Source organism: Ochotona curzoniae, unplaced genomic scaffold, assembly GCF_017591425.1.
Source record: "Ochotona curzoniae isolate NIBS_2020 unplaced genomic scaffold, NIBS_Ocur_1.0 contig_2321, whole genome shotgun sequence".
Taxonomy (NCBI): domain Eukaryota; kingdom Metazoa; phylum Chordata; class Mammalia; order Lagomorpha; family Ochotonidae; genus Ochotona; species Ochotona curzoniae.
Genome location: NW_024465421.1, coordinates 20,195,315 through 20,217,486, shown reverse-complemented (window position 1 = coordinate 20,217,486; position 22,172 = coordinate 20,195,315).

Here is a 22,172-nt window from a genome sequence, read left to right as displayed (position 1 = left end):
GAATCCACTTGGGGTTGCAGGCACCAGCCATCCTGGCAGCAGCAGAAGAGGACTGGGGAGCTAACAGGCCCACGACTGTCGCCTGGCCTTGAGCAAGTGACCCAACTCCAGGGGCTTCACATTGCTCTTCTGAGAACGCAATAAAGTCCTGCCTGGGGATCAAAAGTATGGTGGGGAATGTGATGAAAAGAGATGTGTGACTTGCAGAAAGGGTTTTAATCTGTGGGCCTCTGTCTCCCGCCCTCAAATGGGAGGATGGTGGTGAATACAGCTCAGGATTCGATGAAAACGTAGAGGCAACGCACATAGCAGGATGCCTGAAACTTGAAAACTGCTCTTACAAAAACGTGATGCCTTCTTCTCTATCATCATTACTCCCTGTTCTTACGGCTTATGTATTTGGATTGGTCTTGATTTAGCAACTTTGTAAAAAAAAAAATTAAAAACCATTTTTGCTTCTTGTCTTTTCTGTTTTTTCTTCCCATTTTCCCCTGCTGGATTAGGCTGCCTGTTCTGTTTCTCTCCTTGTTTCCATGGACTGACAAACCACTGCCACACCTCATTTGGAGAGCACATCATTATTGTCTTCTTAATGGCCATTTTCCCAATTGCTGGCATCAGGAACTAAGCAGGATTTGACTGGGGAAATCATCTTGATGATATGCCAAGATTTTAATCACCAGAATGAATCGGTTGCCATCAGGGGTACCAGGATAGCAAGCCTGAAAAGCAGGTGTAAATGACACGATGCTACTTTGATTACAAAAACTGATGCGGAGACAGGGTGAAGTGTGGGAGTGAAGCTTGGAGATGAAACATGGAGAAAGCTTCTGTCTTTGGCAACTTCTCCCTTCCGAGCAGCTACATCTCCCTCAAGGCAGCTGCGCATTCAAGGCAACACATCACATTCCATTTATCCGCATGCATTCCTCCTCAGTGCAGCTTCTACGGCTCAAAAACGGAGCTTTCCCAAAGAACACATTAGCAAGTGTCTTCCCTTCTCTACCTCCTTGCCTCACCCAGAGTTTGGAGAAATCATTCTGCAGGCTCTCTCTCATGCAGAATTACCCAATTATCTACATTTTAAAAGGGAAATCTTCCCCACCAACTGTTCATGGCAGGTCCAGGATGTGCAATGTTGCAAAACTGTAACAAAAAATTGTAAACAAAAGAATCCCACCGAACAAGGGGCAAGCTGTCCACATAAGCCAATCCCAGCGGCTTCAATCAAAGGCAGAATTGCTTCCCCAATAAATGAAGCCAGTATAACTAATAAACCCAGGCGCTAATTGCTGGCTGCAGATGTATTAACTGAAGCAAACGCAATGCTGGCAACCATTAATTATCTAATGAGGCCAGCAGTCTTCTGATGAGGTGGGGGCTGATTAAATATTAAAGGATGGCATATGGAAAGTGCCAGGAACAAAAGATTTCAATCTGGGGCAAGAGAAAGAAGAATGCATAAAGGAAAAAAAAAAGAATTATTTCTCTTTTTCCTCTCTCTCTTTTTTAAGACAAGAGCCATCCTTGTGTCTGAGAAAGGTAATTAAAGTCCCATTGCTAGAATAAGTCTCAAAGTGACTTCAGTAAAACCTGACATCTGAAGCTTTGGTGCAGATGAAAAGGTTTCACATTAAAAGGGGGTGACAAAAACATTTTGATGTAAAAGCAGTTGCCTCTTTGTTTAACCCTTAGAGTGAGGGTGAATGCCTGCTGGTGGGCTCTTCCTTCTTTTCATCTGAAGGACATGAACTTCCCCACTGAATCAAACCACAAGCCGTGTTTCTAAGTAAGGTCCCTGCAGAAGCTATGCCCAGCACGGTCTAAAACTTCTACGCCTGGCATATTAGAGCACAAGAGAGACTCATCCTTTACAGGACACTAACAAGGCTCTAGGCGCACTGCTAAGCACCTGACAAATGTGATTTCATGTCATCCACACAGTCATGGACAAGATAGGCTGCTAAGTTTCCCATCCCAAGGACGAGGCATTTGTAGCTTGGAGGCATGGAGAGACTTGGCCAAAGTCACACCATGGTTAAGCAGCTGGCTTTAAATCAGGAGGTCTGTTCTTAACCCCTGCAGCATCAGGTTCCCTGGAGGAGAGCAATTTAATGGTCAAGTGATACACAATACATTTTTTCTGTAACACGGACTTGCAGTAGAAAAGCAGTGACCAGATTTAAAAGACCTTTTTCATATTCTTGGAGAAAGTTGTAGTCTAGTTCAGCTTTTTTATTGTTAAGATTTATTTATTTGATAAGCAGGGGAGAGGAAGGAGAGAGAGAGAGAGAGAGAAAGAGAGAGAGAGAGAATATCACTGATTCACTCCCTGAAATGAGCACGATGGCCAGGACTGGGTCAGGTCAAAGCTGGAGGAGTCAGAACCCTGTCCAGGTCTCCTGTATGGGTAGCAATGCTCAAGCACTTAGGCTATCATCTGTTACCTTCCTAGGTGCCTCAATAGGGAGCTGGATGAGAAGCAGATCAGCTGGGACTCAAACTTGTTTCATACGGGATACCAGCACTGCAACTTGCTGCCCCAGTGCAGCTTTCAGGGGTAATGGTTCCACAATGTCTTTGAAGTTGTTTCTGATCCCTCATAAGAACTGGAATGACTAGTCATTTGGTTTCCCGGGATGTAGAAATTTCCTGAAGGCACACAGGACCATGATTGAGAAAACCGCTTGTGGTGCCAGAATCCCATGTGGGCAATGGTTTGTGTCCCAACTGCTCCATTTCTGATCCAGCTCCCTGTCTATGGCCTGGGAATGCAAAAAGGATGGCCCAAGGAAAAGGGAGTCTGCACCCCTATGGGAGACCCAGAGGAAGTTCCTGACTACCAGCTTTGGATCAACTCAGCTCTGGTCATTGTGGCCATTTGGGAAGTAAACCATCAAATGGAAGATCTCTCTCTCTCTCTCTCTCTCTCCTTCTTTCTCTGTAAAATCTGCCTTACAAGTAAAAATGATTTTGAAAAATAAAACAACAAGTGTTGCTTGCAGAATCTAGAAACTATTCAGTATTCACTATAATTGAATTTTTCTTTATTTGTTTGCAAATTTTTATAATAAAATGTTGTGGAAAAATAAAGACCATAATCTTTAAAAAGAAAACTTTTGCATTGAGGAAATACTACAAGCTATTTATCCTTCATATCTTCCCTGTAGGGATGTTTAGAGCTTACAAGTATATTAAAGGCTTTAAGTCTTACACTTAAAACAAGTCAACGTTCTTTAGCCCAACATTTCCTGAAATGCTTGGTTAGGAAATGCTTTGCTTGTGTTACTTGTTTGTATTGGTGGAACACATCTTGTTGTTTATGGCACTGTAGAGCAATGTTTCAGAATATCTGTGAACCTGGGTCCAGGCATCCTGCAGAACATGTGTGTGCTATGAAAATGTATCAAATCATTTTGGGGATATGGCATTTATCAGCTTTTTTTTTAATTAAGCAGAGGTTTTGCACATTTTACAGGCGAGCAAACCTCCTGGGCGGTATGTTTTGAGGAGTCAGTGACCTGGTTAGGCGGTGTCTCCCTGAGAAGCAGGGCACACATCAGTCATATTGTTGAAGTGATTTGGATCAACAAACACAAGCCTACACTAAGACACACTGTTCCCCAAAAGTCAAAGCCACAAAGCAGCATATTACAGAGAATAGTGTCAAGTGTCCACAGAGGAAAGACAGCTTTGTACAGTGACCAAAATATACAGAGGCTGTCTCAACAAAGCCCAGGAAGAAATGGAGTTCTGTTTTCAAAACACGAAGAAAATTCGGCACTGCCACAATGGCTAGCTAGCACCACTAGAAAGGACAAATTCAGGCAGAAAGAGGACCAGCAACTGTACAAATGTATGGCCAACACTCAAGGAAAGAACCCAGACACAAGATACACACATCTGTACTGTTTGAAATGCAAACATCTGTTATCAAGGCCCTGGTACCAGACAAGAGATAGGACCAATGATGGCTAGCGATGCTAAATATAGCCTGTTTCTTGATCTCAACTTGCCAGCTGGCTGGGGGCAAATGCCCATAGAACAGCAAGAGAGACAAGGAGCACGCCCATGAGCCCTCATCTGCCAACAACAAGAAATGTGAAAGAATTTAAAAGAAGATTGAGAAGAAATATTAATATCAGAAACAAAAGAAGAAAATTGAACTAGAGAAATACATGCATTATTGCATTGAAAGGATTTGTAGTTCCAGAGATGACATAGTTTTATGGATTTAAAAGTAAATCCTATTGAAATACCCAAATTGCACAGATAAAAAAAAATCGTACACACTTATTTGATGAAAAGAACTGTTTACCATGATAGGATAGAGCAAAGGACAAGCATTTCCAGTACCTCACCTGCCACTCTTACTAGCCAATGGGGAAAAAAGATGGTGATGAAAACATTTTATCTCTAAAACAACTCTCTTTCAAGATCAGAGGAAAGCATATTTCAAGAAGTAAATTGAGGACAAAATTTGAGCAGAAGAAAACTGAATGAAAAAAAAAATGAATTGCAGACAGAAATTCAGAGGTGGGGAATTGATCTTGTAAATTATAATTATGCCTGACTGGTTGATGGTGCTGTGACTGGGAACTATAATTAGTGCTTGGATACAAATGATCAAGACAGGAGTGCTTACCTCTGCTTTGATAATCTGGGGAAATTCAAGCATGCTTTGGCTTTGAATTTCTTGATGATCTGAATACCATATGGAAGTTGAGAATGCCAAGGGGTGCGTGACAAAAGATTTCGAAGGCTGTGGACAGAGGGAGGCAGGGTTGGTCACAGGCGGTAGGCGATGAGGTGCTGCTTCAAAGCACAGATTTCAAGGTGGCCGCTTAGCAAAGACAGCGTGAGTCAGGGCTCCAGAGCAGGGATGCCAAGACTCCAGGAAGGAAGAGAATAGCCAAATGGGGAGGAAGGTTCTACCAAAGCTTGGGGAATTGAGCTTGGCAGGCATGCCAGTGCCAGGCAGCTACCCCGCTGTGCCTGGCAGTGGTCCCTTTGTTAGAGCAGGAAAACCTACACATCCAAAGAAGAGGCCCTCTTTTTTTTTTTTTTTTTTTTTTTTGCCAAGAGCCGTGGTGAGAGGACCTTGGAACACGCATTGCGTTTCCAAAGAGATGCTGCAAACAGACCCCCTGGGCAGCCAGGGAAAGCCTGCTGTGAAATGAAACCCAACAACCCCAGCTGCTCATCCCTTCCCTGTGAGAGCGCGAGCTGCTGAAGGGTTCCATGTCCAGATTGGGGAATGCCACATTCTGGAAAGCTCATCATCCCCCGCCCAAAACTGATTTGCCTTAAGTGTGAAGAACCATCCTTTCCCCCAACTCCCATTTTATTTTTTATAATCCCCCTCTTTATTATAATCTTCTTAATATCCATCTGTTACCCTTTAGGCAGTGGCTTCTTAAATTCAAATATCAGGCTATTTTTATCACAGAAGAATATGTAAAGCAATAGAAAACTGTTTAATGGATTTTGGAGCCCATGGCCTTCTCGTGCAACATTTCCATAATGAAATCCAGTTACAGGCATCCGTGTTGCCACAGCTGACTGTTCACACAAATGAGGAGGGATGTTTCCTACGTAAGGTCTCCCGGGCAAGCGGGGGGTGAGAGGCCCACCTCTGCTGGCCGCCTGCACGGCCCCACCCTGCTCCGCACGGATTCACACAGCAGCATGTGGAAATAGGTTCCTTCTCCGGCTGCTGCAGGCAGAAGGCAGAGCAGACTTCCCTGAACAGGGCCGGGGAGGAGAATTCTTTTCCGTGGGGAATAACCATGACAAACAGCCTCGAGGCTAAGGATTTCATGAGAGCGAGTAGGGGGAAGCTGTGTTGCAAAATAATTAAAGGTCTTGATGCTTTGCTGTCATACTTGAGAATGTGTTGGATACACTGTCACTTATGCTGGCAACTCACATCCTCACATCTTGATATAACGGCATAAAAGAACAGAGGAAAAGGCGTGTTAGCAAAGCTGAGCCCTCCATGCAAATGTTGCTTTGATACAAGGTAAAGAACAAAATGCTCCCCAAACTTTTTTGGATTTTGTAGCCCCTTGGTTATAGAAAGAGGCTGACTTGAAAGAGGGAAGCAATTTGAATGTAGGTGCACGTGTTATGCTTAAATTACATGACTTTGTTGAGAGTTTGTGATTTTTTTGAAGGGCATGCCGAGTAATTTATATGTACGCAGCCTGGCCTCTGAATGTCTGGCTGTCCTGGGATCCACCTTAGTATGAGTCACACCGGCCACCTGGCAGGACGTTCTGCTACGATGGGTCAACAGCTCCTGGTTGGTCATTAGAACTGAGGCTTCAGGGAGCGCCCTTCGGGTAGGACAATAGTGTTCTAACTCAGTGTCCGATGAAAGCTGTTGACTATGATCTCAGGGGTTTTGGGCTCAAATCAACGGTACTTTCTATAACTTTTTATAACTTTTAAAGGGTCTACTTTACAGATCACTTTTACTATTTCTAGTGTGAGCAGTTATGCTAGAGCCAGATCTCTGCGCCTCCAAACCTAAACTCTTAAAATCTCTACATTTTATTGCTTTCTTTGGGTTGTTTACAAATGGTGAAATTGATCTTCACTGACAGGTGACAGGATTTGTCTCAAGTCCCATGAACTTATCAGCTGCTGGGACTGACACATCGGCAAATTTACAGAGAGAAGGCGAGAGAGAGAAAGAGATCTGGCATCTGTTAACTTACTCCCCAAATGGCCACAACAGCCAGATCTATGTCGATCCGAAGCCAGTAGCTTTCTCTGGGTCTTTCATGTAGGGGCCCAATCGCTTGAGCCATCCTCTACTGCTTTCCCAGGCCAGAAGCAGAGAGCTGGGTGGAGAGAAGGAGCAGCTGAGACACTAACCAGTGCCCCTTGTGGGATGCCAGCCTATGGACAGAGCATCAGCCTTATATGCTGGTGTGCTGGCTCATTCATTACATTTTTAAAAGTTTATTTGTTTGTTTGAAAGACAGAATGAGGCCTGCATTTGTGGCATAGCAAGCTAACCCTCTGCTGTGATGTGAGCATCCCATTTGGGACACTGGTTCAAGTCCTAGCTGCTCCATTTCCACCCAGCTCTCTGCTAATCTGTCTGGAAAAGCAGCAGAGCATGGCCCAGGAGCTTGGAGCGCTGAGTCTATGCAGGTGACCCAGAGGAAGCTCTGGATTCCTGGCTTTGGACCTGCCTAGCTCTAGTCATGGTGGCCACTTGGGGAATGAAGCAGCAGAAGGAAAACCTCTGTCAATCCTCCTCTTTGTGTCATTTTGTCTTTCAAATAACAAATATTTTTTAAATGAGTGATAGAGGAGAGTGAGAGATGTGCCATCTGCTGGCTCACGCCCCAATCATCTGCCAACAACGAAGGATATACCAGGTCAAAGCCAGGAGCCAAGTACTACATCTAGGTCTCTCCCATGACAGAAACAAATTCACGGTCATTACCGTCTATCTCCCAGAATGCCCCTCAGTAGGAAGCTGGACCAGAAGCAGAGGAAGAACTTGACACCAAGTTCTGTGATATGGAAAACAACCGTCTTAACTTCAGCTTCACCTGTCGCCAAAGCCACATCCCGGGTTCGCCTGTGCACAGCGTGCGGCTTGTATGACACAGAATGCGCACAAAGAACAAACAAAACCCAAGTGGTCAAGTTTATGTGACCTCCTGCATCAACTTAATCACGCTCTCAGGAACAGGGGCTCTGGATAAATAAGGAATGACCTAAACTCTCTAAATGATTTGGGAAGTGCAGAAATGGCTTTGTCCTTACCAAATCATTTTATTCTGTTGCCCAAAGTGTCTGCAAACATAACTGGATATATTCTTTCAGCTAAAAAATATATACTTAGCATTTACTATTTTACATGATTTTTATTGTAGTTATAAGTACATAAATACAAAACTCACATATATATATACACACACATCCATCCATACAAAACACCTAGTCATTCAGAAATGTACGTATCAGCGGTACTCTTGGATACATTCATGTTTGTGTACAGCTACCGCCATTCTCTATCTGTAAAACTTTTCTCATCTTGCAAAACTGAAATTCTATACCCACTCAAGAACAACTCGCTACTCCTCTCCCCTCTTTGGTAGTCGGCATACTACCTCCTGCTTCCGTGGATCTGACTGTTCTCAGCACTTCAGACCCATAGAATCAGGGTATTTGTCTTCCTGATTGTCTTTTATCACTTTAGTATGATGTCCTCAAGGTTCATGCATATTATAGCATGTGTAGGATTTTTGTTCCAAGACAGAATGACATTCTATTGTATATATAAACTACACTTATTTATCTATTCATGGGCGGTGATAAAAAGCTGAATTGCTCTACTTTTGGGTTATGATAAACAATGCTGTTTGAACACAGATGTACAGATCTTCAAAACCTGCTTTTTAAATTCTTTGCTTTTATACCAGAGCTGAATGACTGAATCATATGGAATTCTATTTTTGACTTTTGGGAGGAACTGCTATACCATTTTCTAGGCTTCCTTATGCAGCACCAGGATACAGGAACGGATCATCCAGGAGCCTTGGAGATAACAGGTTAATTGAAGAAGAAACAAAATAAACGTGCAATGTCTGCATTTTGGGATAAAAGAAGCAATGGGAGCCTTGCCAGAATAGCACAGGGGCTTCTAAGAAGGCATTCTTAGCTGTCCCCCAGAGAGAGCCAGGAGGCTTGCAGAAATCCTGGGTGTGTGTGAACTCAACATGGGGACTTTTATCCTGGGGAGGAAAAGCATGAGGAATCACAGATGTCGCATGGAAGTCTCCAAAGAGTGATTATGTAGAAGATGGAGCAGATGTCTTCTGCATAAGTCCAATATGGAAAGGACTCTGACTTTGGATCAATAGAACAATGTGATTGCCCAAAATTAGAGCTGTGCAGCACTAGTATGGGCTGTCAGGAGGTAGAAAGTTCCACATCACATTTCCAATGACAACCTGTCAGGGGATGGCAAGGAAGATTCATTCAGCAGTTAGGGCAGGATTGATGTAGTCCAAGAGCTCTTCCAACTTGTTGTATTCTAACACTAGCTCCATTAAAAAGTATCTTCTATGATCCAAATATATACCTTGTATTTTTCCCTCTAATTCTTATAGCTAGAGATACAATATATATACACACCCCTATATACATACACACACAAAAAGAATGCGTTTGTAACCTGGATAACAGCTGCCACTGTTTCTTAAGCAACCTAATGTGCACCAAGTACCATTCTATGAATTGTTGCATTCATGTCATCTTCCTTGTAACCTCATCAGTCACATACTCTCAGAACTGGGAGCAGAGAAGCCGAGTAATGCTGTCTAAGGTTAGAGGCTGGTCTGGTTAGCATTTGAACATAGGTTGTTTTACTCCAAGGTTAGACTGTATGCTAAATGCCGCTTTATACAGTCTGTCTGGGATCCTTCTCCTGTTTAATGGATACTATAAGCAGTCCTTGTAGGATGTTTACATATTACAGATCCTCATAGGAACAGTGGGGAAATGGAGGCTCAAGCTGCTCTTCCAGTGCGTTTACCGGGGTTCTAGACAGATGTACTACTTCCTAAACTCATTGACCAATCGTATCTGCTGGCTCCAGTGTCCTAACAGCGATGATAGAGTTCTAAGGGGCATCTTGGTTGCATCTCCTGGGATCAGGCCAGAAAATATATAAAGAAAATACACTGGCTTTGGACAGATGTTCAAATTTAACTCTCCCGGCTTGCGTCATCCATCCCATCCTGCCAAAAGAAACACGTTATTTGGAAATTTTGTGTGCTGATGAATTGTAATTTAGTTGCCTTTTTCTCTCCCTAATGCATCACACCCCAAGCATTATAGAGGGCTTGGTCATAAAATGGAATTGTTTTATTTTTAGTGTTTATTGCTGGAGAGGACCAAGTTGAAAATCAAACACATGGGTCTCACGGCTTTAATCAGGAGGAAACTTGCTAATAGATTTTTTTTAACTTTAAATTTAACAACTTAACAACTTGGCAATTTAATTAACTTTTTAAACACAACATAAACCAGCCTGTGGGACTCTATGCTGCCGTACTTAATTGTGGCAAATAGCCTAAGAAGAGGCAAGAACAACAGATGAGACACCTTAATGGCGGAAGAGGCACCATCTGTAGTCACCAGCTAGAATATTTTGTCACAATCCATCTCTAGGAAGTGTAACTCAAGACTTGAGAACAGCTCTCCATTGGCTTCTCCCTGAGAGTTTAACAATGGCATCACAACAATTCACGGGAAATAACGCTACCATGCCCAGGAGAAGAGTGTGTTCTCTAGGCAACTTCTGGGGAGGGCATCCATGGTGGCGTCGTTAATAGATGCGTCTTGGGGAACTACTGGAGAAACTTTAAGCAAGAAGCAAACAGAGGATATCTATGCTTTCCAAAGTCCTGAAAGTCAAGGGAGAAAAGATACACATTTACAGCAAGTCAAAACATGATACTTGCCCCCACTGAGGAGTGTCTGATTACCACGCCTTCTGCCAGGTTACTCATACATGCTAGGATCTGATTGGGTCCACAAAGATGTCATTATTTATCTTTCATGGAGAAGGAATGAAGACAAATGTGCTTTATTACTTTTTTGAAGAGCAGGAGCTATGGATCTGACTGGTGTTCAAACCTAGTTTTACTCTTTCAAAGTTACTAACACAGTGTTTGACAAATTTGAATAAATTTTCAAGCTGTGGTTATGGCTTGTAGCCTGTCATCATTCTGACTAGTATGTCAATCCTATTTTTTTTTAATGAAAATAAGTCGCACTTTCAGAATTCAGTAACTTTCAGGTGAAGAGTTGGTTTTAACCATGGTAACGTGGCCAGTCGTACTTGTCCAGAGCACAGACTGTCCATAGAATCCTATCCTTCACCAGAGTCAGCACTTTGGGAGCAAGTCTTGTCATTACTATCCCTGCGAGAAGGACCTTGCACAGTCTCCACTTAGCTTTCTGATTTCACTGTGTCCCTTTCTTTCCCTCTGTGATCCACTGTGTTCTCCCTAGCTTTTCCCCACAGGCAGCATAAGAAAAACAAATCAGGTTCAAGTTCATATTTGAAGGAAACAGAAGGCTCAGACAGAACTCTACTTGTGAAACTTACATAAATAGAGGAATAAATGACATTAGCGACACTCCGTCTAGCGCCACCTAGATAAAATGCAGTCTTTTCCAAACCCAGCCACAGCCCTGGGTTCTATGCTGCCTTTCTTGAAATTTCACTTATTCTGACTCATCCTTCATTGCAACCCAGCCTTCTCCCATTAGAACATGCAGGCCACTTCTTCCCCCACTGCTCTTCTCCCACAGTCAACTCCCTGGACAACTGTGATCAATTTTGCTAAAATAAAAATAAACTTCATTCTCCCTAGAGTGGTTACAGAATCATTTTTATCGATGCCCTTTCCTGCCTTATAAACAATACACATGGTGGGTCACGATCCTCTAACTTACTCTTCCAAATAAAAACATGACTTTGTCTTGGCTCTGTAGCAACTTTTTCTTTTATTAGAACAATTACGTGCACCTTAAATAGCAGAATGATGGGCTTGTGACTGCTGTTGAAGCACTATACTATTGCAATAACGTCAAGTAGTGCTGGGGGGCAGGGGAGAGTAGATGGGGAGGCTGGGAGGGGAGATGCTTGAGCCTCAGGAAATGTATTATGAAAAAACATTGTTTTCTAATGGAAAAGAAACAAGTTAAGTGTACTACAGTTTGCTCTCCCTCACTCTCCCATAGACATCAATTTTAACATGCTTCCTCTAAGTTATGAGGAGTGAGCATGGTGGAAACAGGAGATCCGAGACCAGTGCTCCTGTTCTGGGGCTAACCCAGTTATCTCAATCTTCTTTCATTGTTGAATTTCCAAGTAGAGTCATCATGTTGTTGCTAAGTCAGGATTAAACACATTTGCTGAGTGCCCATCTACCATGATATGTTCATTTTCAAAGGACTGGGACACACATGACGTGAGGGAGAGCTTGAGCTGCCAAGGATCAGCTGCCACATATTAAGTGAGCACCTGCCATGAGTTACTCTGTGGCTTGGACTCTGTCTCAGGGTGTTTCTGAAGCTGTTACAAAATGTTTGTGTGATTTGTAGAGAACACAGCTCCGTGTGCCTTACATCCCGGAGGCCAGGACGTCCATACACTCACGTGTATGTGGCAGCTGGCCAAGTCGGCCCTCCTGGCCAAAGGCACGCTGTGATGAGAACAAGCATTCAGTGGGTTCTCGTTCCCACACAAAAACTCTCCTGCTATGAAACTGCATCCAACCATCCGATGAAGGCACCGCCTCCATAACGTACGAATGTGGACATTGAGCTTCCAGTACATGGAATGCATCGTACCAGCAGGTCCACAGTGCTCCTCCCCACGATGGTGCTTCTGCAGGGTAGCACCATGACATGAGGGAAATCGCCAGGCCCTTTCTTCTCATGGCCTATTTTGCTTTGACTGTGAGCCGATTTCATGAGCAAAATGAGAGACTATTCTTGATGGTCTCTGAGGTCCCACCTAGCTATCACATTCAAAGATTCTCTCTCTAAACTTCTCCTTTATTCCCCTGTGGCCCAGGGATAAAATGCAATATGCTACAATAGGAGAAAAAATTTCCAAGCCTTTAGTGGATTCTAAATAGACCCGTTTAATCTACATGGGGATTTGAATCCTCACCTAAGACATTTTGCTTAATGAAGCCACATTCAGACATGAAAAAGTCATGTTCATACAAACTTAAGGATCAGATTTACAACTGCTGAGTACCCAGTGTCTCAATTAGCCACATCCCGACTCTTGTTGGGAAAAGGTCACTTGATTTTTCAGTCTTTTACTTACTTAAAATTCAAGTCAGCCAGCCCAACCATGATCAGATATCTAAAGGAAGACGTGATGCATCCTGAAACCACCACAGTGGAAGTGGGGTTCCTCTACTCCCCCGACAAATGTGTGTCAACTGCTCTGTGCCAACTCAGATGCTAAACACAACGGCAGCTAGTTCACATCCTGCCCTCAGGAGGGTGGCAGCTGGTGAGGGTTCAGGAGCTCGCGGTGCACCTGGTTTTTGGGAAGCTGTGGAAGAGACAACATGGAAGCAACAGGCTGCTTTGTCTATTACGGGAGGAACGGCACCTGTGATTGGATGGTCCTCTAGGATAACTCAGAGCTTTACTGTCTTTATAAATACATACATGCCAGTTATATAAATTATAAGCAAAACAATAAGACATTCACACGTTGCTCCACATAAAGGACACTCTGAAGCTGAGTTGAAGATCATGGTGAGTGCTCCTCTGGGCGTGAATGCAAACGCCAGGATGACTACTCGCATATAACCTGGTACCTTTGCATTAAAAGAATTAAATTTCATGGACTTCTGAATTAAAATGGAAACATTCAAAGCACTTGATGGTATTCACCTGAGACTCAGAGAAGTAGTTCCTGAGCGTGGAAGGTTCCGTTTCATAAGCTTTTCTCTAGTGTTGGGATGTTACTAAACTTCTATGGAATGTGGATAATTTTCGTGTCCTAACCAGTTTGGCTCTTTGGATATCACTTGATTCTATTACAAAAGACAAAGCCTCTAATACACATATATCCCCAAAATACTTCTTCATAATTTCCAAATTATCTTAGCTATCCTATTATTATTTTTTTAAGATTTTATTTATTTGAAAGAAAGAGACATCTTCCCTCAGCAGGTTCACTCCCCCAAGTGTCTGTAACGGCCGGGGAGAAGTGCTTCTCTTGCTGTGACACCAGATTTTGCTAACTGTCCAGAGCCCCTCCTTCCCGCATCGTCCAGAGCCCCTCCTTCCCACTCGGTCCAGAGCCCACTGCTTCCTGCTGCGTCCAGAGCCCCTCCTTCCCGCACCGTCCAGAGCCCCTCCTTCCCGCTCGGTCCAGAGCCCCTCCTTCCCGCACCGTCCAGAGCCCCTCCTTCCCGCTCGGTCCAGAGCCCACTGCTTCCCGCTCCGTCCAGAGCCCACTGCTTCCCGCTGCGTCCAGAGCCCACTGCTTCCCGCACCGTCCAGAGCCCACTGCTTCCCGCACCGTCCAGAGCCCCCTCCTCTTCCCTGTGGAATGCTCTGACTCCTCGCGTGTTCCCATTCGCCCACCATCTCAGTCATCAGGCACAGTCATATTCATCTTTTGCTTCTTTTGTTCCGCTCCTCTCTTTCCAGAAACCCTTACGACCATTCTTTCTCCTCCAGAGGGGAGAGTAAAGCAGGCCCTGGTCCCCTAGGGAAAGTCAGTGAGAACAGCTCACCAAACAGCACCCACGGGACCTCAGTGGCTGCACTGGGATGTCCTAGTGCCAGGAAGTCACTCCTTGGCCGTGAGAGTTCCTGGCTGTTCATTCACTTTATTGAAATGCCTGAAGAGAAACCCCAATGACACTTTTCGTTTTCTTGTGTCTTAGGAGATGTATGTTCCATCCAGAACATCGAATCCACTGTTTAAAATGAAAAGTCCCTGTTGCTTTAGCATGTACTAATACTATTATTTGCTTGACATTTTATCTTTCTTTCACAAAAGATACTCGAGGTTAAACATCTCAACTGATTAGTTAGCTCCATTTCTGGATGAGAGCTGATTGCCAACAATACTTGTTGAATTAATGAAAACAATAGGGGGACACAGCTAGGTACACTGGATGATTATTCTGCTTTGAGCATACATTATTTAACTTTTATAAAAACCACTGGTGTGTAGACACTACTATTTCTGTCTCTCAAATGAGGGTATCGATGCATATAAAGAAATTGAAATTCTTGTGCACCATTGATCAGCATGCAGAATGCTGCAGCTGCAATAAAAACAGCGTGGAGCCTTCTTTAAAAAAAAATCTTAGAGTCAATCTCTATTAAAGTACCAATGATACTCTTTGCAAAATGAGAAAACATGATTCTAAAATTCATATGGAATCACATAGGACTCAGAGTAGCCTAAGCTGGAGGCGTCGCAGTGTCTGACTCCAAAGAGCATCATGAAGGTACAATAATGAAAACCGCACGATACTGGGCATAAAAGCCAACACAGATACCAATGAAACTGAGTCCGAAGTCAGCCCTCATACCCACAGACAACTGTTTTTTGAGAAAAGTGCTCAGCAAAGCTAATATTTTCAACAAATGTTGTTGGAAAAACTGGATGTATATACATAGAAAAATGCAATTAGGTCCATCTCTCCAGATACACAAAAATCAACTCCAGAGACCTCAACTTTAGACTGAGACTCTGAAATTGCTGGAAGAAAGCGTAGGGGAAACACTCCTGGACATTGGTGTAGGGGATGACCGCTTAAATACGATCCCCAAAGCAGAGGCAGCAATGGAAAACTAAAAGAACCATGGGGTTACGTCAAACTCAGGAGCTTTTCACAGCAAAGGGGAGAACAGAGTAAAGAGACATCCCATAAAATGAGGGGAAGTATTTGCAAATCAAAAATCTGACAAAGAATTACATTCTCAAATATGTCAGCAACTTAAAAGAAACCTCAACAAAAAAATTACCACTCCGGTTGAGAAATGGGCAAAGAGCTTCAATAGGGAGCTCTGAAAAGCAGGAACACAGACAGGCAGCGAGTCCGTGCAAAAATGCTCAACCTCCCGAGCCATTGGGAAATGCAATCAAACCCCAATGAGCTATCACCTAACCCCTGCCAGAATGCCTAAACTCCCCGACACCAAGAGTAACAAACCCTAGTCAGGATGTTGGAAAGGAGGAGGCTTAGACACTATTGGTGGGTAAACAAATTAGTGCAGTCACTAAGGAAAGCAGTTGGAACATTCTTTGAAAACTGGAAATAGGGCCTGGTGCAGTAGCCTAGTGGCTAAAGTCCTTGCCTTGCATTTGCTGATATCCCATACGGGCATCAGTTCATGTCCTGGCTGCTCCATTTCCCATCAAGCTCCCTGCTTGTGGCCTGGGAAAGCAGTTGAGTACAGCCCAACGCCTTGGGACCCTGCACTTGCGTGAGAGATCTAGAAGAAGCTCCTGGTTTTGGATCAGCTCAGTTCCAGCTACTGCAGCCACTTGGGGATTGAACCAGTGGATGGAAGACTTTGTCTCCTTCTCTCTATAAATCTGACTTTCCAATAAATACAGATAAATATTTTTTAAAAAACCCTAGAAATAGACTTGTCATCTGACCCAGTAATCCCAGTACTGAGTACATACCCAAAAGACTTCAAGACAATAAGTCAAAGAGAGATCTGTTCCACCATGTTGATGGGAATGAGGCATTTACACACAGCGGAATATTAGTCACTAATCAAAGAATGATATTCAACCACTTTTAGCAAAATGAACGCAAGTAGAGGGCATCATGTTGCTTCAAGCTGGATTCAGAAAGAGAAATCTCACATATTCTTTCTTCTGTGTGGGCACTAACATGTAAAAATCAAAAAAGGATAAAGGCCGCGTACACCGGTGTTACTGCCAATGCAGCTTTGTGAGAATTGCCTTTATGCCTCTGCCACACCCATGGTTAAGAGCCTCGTCTTACCGCAGCCCTAATGATCTGTGATCACTAAAATCTACTCCACATAGATGAAATGGTCACTTTTCCATTCAGTTTTTGTTTATAGTCTTTGCATTTCCACCATACTGAGGTCTTTTTTTTTTTACTTGTTAAGCTTCTTATTCAGTCATGTATTAAGCCTTTTACTGTAATGTAAATTTAAGCTATGTTATCTCGAAAGCTGAAAGGAAAAGGGAAAGAGAAGAAGGGAGTATCATCTGTTCTTAGAATTTCATCTACAAATCACACTGAAAGTGTTGAAAATTAAAAATAAATAAATTTACAAAGTGTTCGAACTAGAACTGCCACTTGAGGAGTGGTCCCTCTCCTGGATTGGCTCAGCATCTCACTCATGCGCACTCTCAGGTCGCTGCAACACCTACTGTGCGCAGCAGCTCACGGGCAGGGACAGGCAACGCCACCAGCAACGCATGGCTCAAGCAAATCCGGTACACAGCGCAAGGGAACATCTTGCTGCCTTAGAAAAGAGGCAGCAATATCATTTATCCTGAAGGATATTATTACTAACTGAAATCATCTAGTCACAGACGGAAAAAATGCTGCAAGATTTCATGCAGTTGAGGCTTCCAAAATAATATCATTTCTAGAAGCAGAGAGCAGAATGGTAGTTTCTAAGAGGCAGGGAAAGCAGAGGAAGGAATCAAGAGACGCTCATTGGATATAAGGCTTCAGCTGCGCCAGGTTAAGGCCTGCAGATGCTTTGAACAACATCCTGTATATGGTCAACAACGCCCTGTTGTGCTGTTCAAGGTGAAGACACAGAACTCACAATAATTTGTCCTACCGCACACAAAGGAGGCTGGCGGAGGGCACAGGAAGCTTTGAAGATTCATTACCTCGATGGTCATGATGGTTCATGGATGTGTCCAAGTGCCCCAGCTCTCGCATATCTGCTGTAGTTGAATGACACTGTTAACAAAAGGAGAGTTTGTGATTGAGTCCAAGTGCGCTGAGTAACAGCAAGGCCTTACACAAATGCGGCTCACCTGTGCCTTGCCATACACCATAATTCTGCTTACAAGGGAAATACTGAAGCAAGCAAGAAGAAACTTAGCTCAGATGCATTCTACCAAATGGTGCGAGGGCTACTGCAGCTCACAGATCCTAAACCTGACCTGCACTCTTTTGAAAAGCAATTAGGAAATGAAGACATTGCACATTCAAATCCTCGGCGGGTGCTAAGATGTTAGTAGTTCTGGCAACACTAATTCTGCATCGTTCCTGTGACGGCTCCCAGTGTCGGGACAGTGGTCATTCTTTGAGACGACACTGGCACGGTGGGAGTCACCCCCAAGTCCTTTTCCTGGCTGTTCCCTTTATGTGCCTGGCCTCTGCAGGCCTGTGATTCACAACCCTGACCTAGAAGAAATCTGACCCAGGCCCTCTGCCCTTCCAGACTGCTTAAGATGCAGGTGATTGTAGCTGGGGAAATTGAATCCTGGTCACAAAAGCCCTCCCTGCCATCAAACGCTGTCCCTGAGGACGCCTGACACCCAACCTCCGAGTCTGTACTGCTTTATTGGCCGGGACTCACCACAGCCTCTCCGTGAAGACAGTCCTCTCCGGGGGTGCCTGGCAAATCCTTCAGGAGCAGCTCCGAGTGGAGGGGCCGGTCCCCGGGGCTGGCTCAGGCAGACACCAGCCTGATGTGTGCTGAGAAAGTTTCCTCCCCAGAGAGAAAGAATTAATGAGAGTCAGGGAGGTTCTGTCCTCGGGGACCAGCGAGGGCGCCTCTTGTCAAGTCAGATGGACCCCTTGAGGGATCCGTTCCAGCAGAGCAATGGCTGAGACTCGTTCCTAGATTCTCACTCCGGGGAGAACAAGTCTCCAGCCCAGCTTTCTGCTCAGCTGCATCCACTCCGCTAGGAGCTGGCTTGCCTTTGCCAGAGGCAATCTTGCAATCCTAGGAGTCACAGGTGAAGGTGCTCCTTCTGTTATCCCCCGTGGAGTTTGCTGTTGGCAGGGTCCTTGGCCCTTTGCTCAGTGCCGTAGAGGGGGTGTCTGCAGCCGAGCCCAGGAGCTCCACACACAGCTCAGGGGTTGAATATGGATAGACCAGAGTTCGAGGGGGGAAAAAAAATCAAGATAGAAATTTGTAGAAATGGTGAAACCATAAGGACAGCAACAGGCCAGTGGTCGCCTGGGGCTCGGAGTGAGTTTAGAGTTGACTGCAAACGGGGATAAGGGAACTTTTTGGGGGGGGGTGGAAGTGCTGTACGGCTGGATTGTTTGTCACGTTTACTCCATTGTATACATTCAGTAAAACTTTTCTAACTGTACTTTTAGAGCGGGTTGATTTGTGGTATGTATAATAAACTCCAACCAAGCTGTTACACACAATGACACAGGTGTGGCCAACCATGGTCACCAACACACACACTCTGGAGCAAACATAACGTACTAGAGCAACATTGCAAACCAGTGAACAGTGCCAACAGCAGCGTGCGTAAGGTCCCCAGGCGGATCTGAGTTCTTCCATGCTCTGCGCATTGCTTCTTGCTCTTGTCCTCCTCCCCTATCTGCTGGCACCTTCATTTGGCAGTCACGGACCTCGCAGCTTCAGTAGTTAAGTGACTGCTTTGCTCAGCAACACGTGGAAGAACGAGGATTTCGAGACAAATAGCAAGACGTGGGGTTTGGTTCTTGACTAATTGGTTAATTGATTCAGCTGGTCAACCTCATGAGCCTTAGCAGCCAACACAACTAGGTAGGACTACTAAACTCCAATCTAGGCCTATTTTTCTCTAAGCCTGTGTTTCCAGCAGAACACATATAAGCCAACATACATAAACCTTGGTCCACACGCACAACTGCCAAATGAATGGAGGAGACACAGTCAAGCAAGAAAACGCACCTGCCCTTAGCATGACAACCGATGCATTCTGTGAGCTTGGAAGGCACCAGTTAGCGCATCCCTCCAAACACCTGTCTGTTCGTCGTTTTCACAGCCGCCTGAATGCTCACACACTGAGTACACTGAGCGTCAGGAGACTCACAGTTGCACCTCACCTCCTGCGTTTCAGGAGTAGTGGAACATAAATAGCATCTTTAACAGAATGAGAGCTTTGTGGGGACTACGTGACCCCTTCGAAGGAAGTACAGAGGCAGAGAGAATTGTAACAGAAAGGGAGAGCCACCAGGAAGGGGTTCAGCCTTGAACTAGCAAGTCCCACCGTGGCTGATGTCTGCAGCCTTTCCTGCTTCCGTTCAGGCTACCCTCAGCACCCAGGAAACGTGTCCGGATTCGTGAATCTGCAGGAGCCTTGCTTTGCTTCCTCCAGGAAGCCTACCTTACGTGTCTTGGGCTCTTGCTCTCTCTCCTTCACCTCATTATTTCCTCCCTACGAATCCCGACGGCTCCATCCTTGGAGTAAGAAGTCTTCAAGTGGAAACACTACACTGACTTCTCAGATGTTGCTGCCACCATTTACACCCTCTGTGCTCACAGGCTGAAGCTGCCACACAAAATACAGCATCTTGGGGACACTGGGATCCAGCATGGTGACTCTGCCTGCGACATCTTCTACATATCCCCCGTTGTGACGGAGCAGCCATTCGTGAAAAGCTATTCTCCTTCCTAGAGCATCATCTCCCTCCTACAACACGTAATCAAGTCAGGTGTTTGCAAATGACTTTCATTTTGGTGGGCAGACTTGTTTAATCACTCTCCCCCTTTGTTCTCCATTTAAGCTGCCGGAAATGCATGGCTCCTGGCTCAAACAGTTCCATGTCTTCTTTGCCTGTTTTTTGTTTTTTCAAGTCAGGGGGAAAATCAGTGGAAGGTGAAGTCAGCGTTGCAGGCTGCATCAGGGGACGGCAGGAGACTGGAGCAGCTTCAGAACTGCCTGGTTTCAATTTTAAATTGCGAAAGTTAAAGCAGCAACTTAGCAAATGGCTCTTCTTCTAATGCTTGATAATGGCACTCCGCCGTTCTCCCTCTGATTGAAAATAGATCGGGGGCGGGGGAAACATTCTGAAGGCCAGGACCCAGAGTGTTTGATTTCTGTGCAACATCCGCCCTGGAAGGGAAGCAGGTGTGTGGGTGGGGGGGGTGCTGTACGCTCAAGGTTGCTAGCAGAAGTGCTCCGTCAGATACGGGCAGACCTGTTTCAAGTGTCTGTCTCAAATTGTGTGAGAAGGGGGCTCTCCTTTTTGGATGGGCATGGGGTGATTTATAAAGCATGCGCATAAATTACCTGACTCTTCATTCTGCTGCTATCCTTCCAATTGCCTTAATAGACCATAAAAATGGTAATGCTGTGGTGAACTGTTAAATGCTCAGCTATTTAGCCCAGCAGCCCTCCTTGTTTAATAGTTTTGCTCATTTAGCATGTGCGATTTGTAACTGAGTAAATCTAATTTTGAAGTAGGTTGGGGAAGTGAAGTTGCCTCTGGGAGTCCCTGGCACACCTCGGGTAGGAGGAACATTCCTGATAGCTACCTGGACTTTCTGTGCACCTGCTAATGAAATCAGATACTGAGAATGGCTAATGAGCTTGGATCTTTAATAGGACTTCATATGTGAGGTTTTTTCCCTCCTGATGGATTATTTGCAACATCCAAGGGAACTGGACACAGATGCACAAACGCACTTGTCAATTTACACAACTGGGTGACCTCTCTGAACACTTGATTCTGAAAACCCTTCCCCTTTGGATAGCAGCTACACTTCGAATACAAAATCTAAACGTGAACTAACAGGGTGGAGGGAGGGTTTATTCCTGCCGAAGATGTCATGCTCTGCCCCTAAGGAAAGCAGTATACACTGATACTAACCAGGCGGCTTCGCGGAGATGCTGCCAGGTGGGTCTGGGCCCGACCTAATCAGGGGAAGCCTCAAAGACAACGAGGCATTGTTGAGATTGCCTCTGTAGGTTTTGAGGAAGAAAGCAGCTGTCCATATTGGGACACGTCTTTGCAGAGAAGTGACCACTAGAAACCTGAACAACACAGTGAGTCCTCCCAACAACCAGCGAGTATGGCACAGCATCCAACCTCCACCGCAACGCCAGCCAGGCTGGTGCTGCCACTCCGGCTTTGTGAGGTTCTGAGCAGATGACACGCCACACGGTGCCTGCACTTTGGACCGCCTAAGCAGTGAGAGGATAAGCGAGTGTTGTTTCAGTGGCTCTTCAAGGGTTTTTTGCTAAGTGACCATCAAAAATTAATTATAAAGCCAGACTAGTTGGAAATTCTAAATCCTAGAAGACTGAGTCTAAATGACATCGACAAGATGCAGTTGTGTCTGTTGTTCAGTGAGCTATTGGCAAAGTGTGAGTACTCCCAGCTGAGCATCTTCCACGTTTAATAAAAATATATTACCTTTTTTACCATGTTTTCAATATCTTTGTGCCGTGGTGATGGTCAGGTGTCTGCACTGTTGCAGCTGTCTTTCATCTTCCTTCTCTGTTCCCCACTCGAATCCCTCCAATGACCCTCACGTCTATTATTTTAGATAAAGCAATATCGATTAAGCCTGGTTGAACCACACTTGATTTGAAATTACAAATCATCAAAATCCAACAAAGCTTTACTCTATAGTTGAGTCTCAGATAAAGGGATACAGAGAGGAGAGATCTTCAT